The following is a 5,555-nucleotide window of genomic DNA, read 5'->3' as shown; positions in this document are numbered from 1 at the left end:
GGGGTCTTTTGGTGACTGGTGATCAGTAAGGAAACATGGATGGTACCACACCAGCCTTCGCCACCATATAAGTTTTCACAGCATTATTACAATGAAGCAAACCACGCCTCCCACCTCTCTAGCACAAACAGTGGCAACATGGCTGCAGAACTCCAGCCCTAAACAAGCACTTGCTAACGGAAACCCCGACAAATCACAAAGCATAAGCAGCAATAGCAGGCACCAGGGTAATAATTTATTTTTAATGCCATGCTGTCTTTAACAGTGCAATTTCCTCCAGGGTGTTTGCTTTGAGATTGCAAGATAATTACATCTCAGAAACCAGGCTAATTACAGTTAACAGCCTGAAAACCAAAAGAATCCTTCCCTCCACCCCCAGCTTCTTTTTTCCACTAGAATACTACACAAATTCCAGTTAAAACGTGCGGCATCATTTAGGAAACCAATTTGACTACGGCTTAGAGGTTCATTTTCCCCTCCTTACAGCACATGTATAACTCACACTGATGTGTATCAGAGGGACCTGCGTAACACAGCCTCAGTGATTAGAATAAATAATAGCACTATAGAGAGCAAACAATGATAGCAATTTTCCAATGGAGAAAAAGTCTAAATGTTTCTGGTGGAAAACCAGGGAGTGAGTGTGGATGCATGCTGCAAAGATGAGATTACCTGTGGCCTCTACATACTCTTTAGAGTATGGGATAAATAATCAACCACTCTGGGCCATTTGTAGAACTAAAGAGCTCGAAGGGAGATGAAAAATCATCTGGTCAATTTTCATGATTCCTAAATATCAAAAATGCAAAGCAATATGTACTGTAAAAAGTTTTTAAGAATAATTCCATGACTGATCATTTATTCAAAAAATAATTTTTTATCACCTCTGATTTTTTTTATAATCCTTATCAGAAAGTTCTCCCAATCCTAAATTTACCTTGATGTCAGACCTTTCTTTGGCTGTGTTTTAGCTGAAATAAACACTTTCCAAAATATATATTTCCCAAATAAATATATATCTCCTTTGTATAGCATAACTTCCACTCCAAGTGTTTCTAAACTTTTTAATCATTTGCATATTTTTTCCTAATCTGTCTTCAGTTTCCATTAGCTTTTAAATGTATAAGCCTAGCATCACAACTAGCTCTGGCTCAATTTGGCATCTTATAGGAACTGGGACCTAAATATTCTTTTTTCCATGTGTGAGGAAAAAGAGACTGAATTGGAGAAGAGAATTGGAAATCCAATATTCTGAGCTTCCACATGAAATCCATTCCTGTTTCTATAGTGCCTCCAGAACTTACCTACTTGACCTCACAGTCTTCATGTAACATAACTAAAGCCAAGTTTCTCCTTCGGGCTCTGCAGAATACCAGCAGTATTCCTCTCCATCCATGTCTTATTCAGAAAAGCAACATATTGGCCCTTCCATCAGGCTACTTGCTAGAGGCTCCTCATTGCTAATAATGTAAAATTTGCATGCAAATAGTATTTCTCATAGTAACAACTCCCTAGCAACACTGCCTGACTTCATTCATTCTTTTAACAAACATGTATTGAGTGCTCACCCTGGGAGTGGGCTCTTCACCACCTTTGCTCCCTTTGGATGGCTTCTCTTGTTAGCTCTTCCCTTAAAGAGGAGGAATTGCTCATCTTGATTGATTGGAACATTTGGTGAGACCACTTTGTTTCTGACAGGCAAGATTACTTTGCTGTAAAAGTCAGCACCTAGGTATACTGCTTACCTTTCTGCCTCAGACCCCAGTAGGTCTGCATGGGTCAACCAGCCTTATTATTCTTCCTCTTCTACTCTGAGGGCTGGCTGGAAAATGTTTCCAAAGACTCTCTTGGGATAAGTCACTTCTCTCTGCTCTTTGTCTATCTCTTCACAGGCATGCCTGAGCATTATAGTCCCAAGATTCAGGGTAGGGAGCATTGGAGAGGTGAGAGCCCCCACTTTTTCCTCCCCAGTTTTATCATGATAAAACTCCCCAGTTTTATCAATTGGGACTTAAGTTGCTTACCCAAGTAGTACTTTCAATTAACATCCCCAAGAAGACTTTTGGAAGACAGAGAAGATTGGCAGAGTATGATTCAAATATCCAGGCTATGAGGTCACCACATTACTCAACAATTTCACCTCCAGTCTCTAAAATTTACTAGATATCATGCCTGGAGCTAGGTGCCAAGGAGATAGTCATATAAAGCACAACCCTCTCCTCCAGGGGCTTGCAATCTGGTGGAACATTTTATCTGCTTGGAAATGACGTTTCCATGGTCAATATCTGAACAAACATTTATCCTTTTCAAGAGACATTTAAAATGAAATCTAAGTAAGATCTAAAAGGGATTTCATAAGGAATTCCCTGGTGGTCCATGGTTAAGACTTTGCTGTAAAAGCAGAGGGTATGGGTTCAATCCCTAGTCAGGGAGCCAAGATCCCATATGCCTTGTGGCCAAAAGGCCAGAACATACAACAGAAACAATATTGTAACAAATCCAATAAAGACTTTTAAAATGACTCACATTAAAAAAAAAACAGGTTTAATAAATAAATGAAGGGATTTCACAGCAGAAATTTGGGGATTTACAACAGCAAAGTTGGGCATCTGTGTCATACACGGTTAGCATTCTTTTATTTTTTGATGCTGCCTCAGATCCTTTACAAAGGCAGGTAAAAAATTCACCTGCCAATGCAGGAGACATGGGTTCGATCCCTGGATGGAGAAGATCCCCTGGAGAAGGAAATGGCAACGTACTCCAGTATTCTTGCTGGGAAAATCCCATGGACAGAGAAGCCTGGCAGGCTACAGTCCACTGGGTTGCAAAGTTAGGCAACGACTGACTGAGCACACATACATACCCACACAGATACTTTACTAACTAGAAAAAAGCAAGAAATTAAATAAGCAAATAAAAGACATAATTCTACCTCAAACCCAAAATGTCCAAGCACAAGTTTGGAGAAATGGAAACTACCAGCTGGTGGTTGGCTGGCTTTTTTTGATGGAAGAAAACAATGGTTCAGAACCAAAGAGTGTTTTGCCATGAGAAAGCCTGGACCCAGGAAGGTGTTCTGATTCCCACCACACACGTCCCTACTCCCCAGCACACTTCTGCCTCAAAACAGGAGAGTAGAGGCAAACATGTGTGAATAAACCCATTAGAGTTCATCTTAGCCATAAGGAGAAAAGCTCCTTCTTGAAAGGAAGCCATGGGGACAAATGACTTGATGGATGTTTAAGACTGTTTCTTTCTGAAGAGCTTTCCTTTCTAGTTCCTTATTCCTTGGAACAACTCTCTAGGGCATAAAAGACAGGTGTTGCTGTGTAACAGGAAAACTGTTTCTGAATTGTTCTCATAAAGTTGGGTCAACAGTCAACCATAGGTAGCCTCCACTTCCACGAGCTGAGAAAATCCCATTACTAGGGTCCATGCTAGTCACATGAAGTGGGCAGGCCACGGCGGGGGACGAGGAGGGTGGCGTTCAAATGAAGCAGCCCAACTACAACATGACAAGATTCAGGATGAGAGAAAAACAATCTAATAAAACACTGGGGGTAGAATCTAAGTTGGCTTAAATTTTAGTTGTTAACTATGGAGAGAAGGAAAATTATTTGTATAAAATTTTAAATATTTACTCTGAAAGTACCATATTAGAAATTTGGGAGTTGTTCGTTCTCTGGATGCTCTCACTATTTAAAACAATCTGAAATAGAAAGGCTGTACTTTAAATATGTCTCCTTTGGTCCACATGACTTAGATCATGTAATTCAACTGCAAATCATCCAATAGCAGCTCACTTTATAAAATATTCATTTATTTGCTTGGCTGCGTTGGGTCTCAGTTGCAGCGTATGGGATCTCTCGTTGTGGCGAGCTCTCTGTTGCAGCACGTGGGCTTTTGTAGTTGTGGCACATGGACTTCTGTGTAGTTGTGGTGCAGGGGCTCCATAGTTGCAGCCAAGGGCTCAGTTATCCACAAGGCATGTGGGTGGGATCTTAGTTCCCCAACCAGAGACTGAGCCCACGTCCTCTGCACTGGCAGGTGGATTCCTAACCACTGGACCACCAGGGATGTCCCACAGCTCACTTTTTATTGCAGGGGAAAAACACACAAGAGGAAGGGTGAAAGGACTGTATCACTGAAGCTATAAAGGAATGGCAAGCGGTACCATTTTTAGAAATGACCCAGGGACATTTTTAGACAAAGCATGGCTTACCCTAATAACTTTTTCTTCCTAAATTTCCTTGTGTTTATTTATAATCCCCTAAAGAGATGCCCTAGCAAGTACATTCTATTATACAATTCAGTAGCGTGATAAAGGTCTGCCTATATCAGGTTTGTCTCTGATCACTGTCACTGATGATTTTTGATTCATTCATTCATTCAAGAAAATTATTTTTCTCTAATTGGACTTCAGATGCACGGTACTGGATTCATCATAACCCTTGATTGATGATCCTCTTGTCATTGGTCCAAGCCTGAGGTATCTTTATTTGGTTATTTTTAATAATGTATTAAGCATTCACAAATGCACAAATAGTATTAGAACCTCGACAAGGATCTACATCTAACCAGGTGATTTCCGCCCCATTCCAACCACCTCCTTCCTTTCCCCACCTAAGATAAGCATCCTTTCAAATCCCAGGTTCATTCCCTTTGCTTTCTTTGTATACAGTTTTACTACCTTTATATGCATTATATATGTACATATATAATATATATTATATGTAAAACGTATGCTATATACACAAGTGCATATACATATATATACATGTTTTATATACATAGATGTATATATGTATCTGTATTTTTACTTTACTTTTTTAAAGAGATATCATACTGTAAGTAACCTTTGGAGAATTACTTTTTTTCTTTAATGCGGTGTTATCTAGATTCATCCATATTGTTGTAAGATACTGTTCGTTTCTTTTTGGATAATAACATATAATAATCTGCTGTGTAAATACACTACCATTTATTCTCCCACTCTCCTAATGCTGGGCATTTAAATTGTTTCTGGGTTTTTCCTGTTGTGAACAATGAGGCCATGCTCATTCTTCTACATGTATCCTGCTGTACATGTACAAGAGTTTTTCTAGAGTATACGCCTATGAGTTGAATTGCTGGAGCTACAGGATATGTGAAAATTCAAATTTAGAAGATAATGCTATACTCTTTTCTAAACTGATCACATGTTTCACTTTAATAATGTCAAACTCTTTTCCAAAGTTATTGTACTCCTACTGGGCATTATCAGACATTTTCATTTTTACCTAATTCAATAAATGTAAAATGATAACTCATAGTAGTTGTGATTTGCATTTCCTTGGTCACTAATCTTCACAAGTTTATTGGTCACATAGTAATTTTACTGTTTGTGTATTCTTCCCATTTTTCTATTGAGGGATATGTGTTTGTATGCTTTTCTTATTAATTTGTAGGAGTTGTTTACACATTTTTGAAGGCTTCCCTGATAGCTCAGTTGGTAAAGAATCCGCCTACAGTGCAGGAGACCACTGTTGGATTCTTGGGTCTGGAAGACCCGCTGG

Source organism: Bison bison, unplaced genomic scaffold (genome assembly GCF_000754665.1).
Source record: "Bison bison bison isolate TAMUID 2011002044 unplaced genomic scaffold, Bison_UMD1.0 scf7180017864384, whole genome shotgun sequence".
NCBI classification, from domain to species: domain Eukaryota; kingdom Metazoa; phylum Chordata; class Mammalia; order Artiodactyla; family Bovidae; genus Bison; species Bison bison.
Note: the sequence above shows the minus strand (reverse complement) of the source record.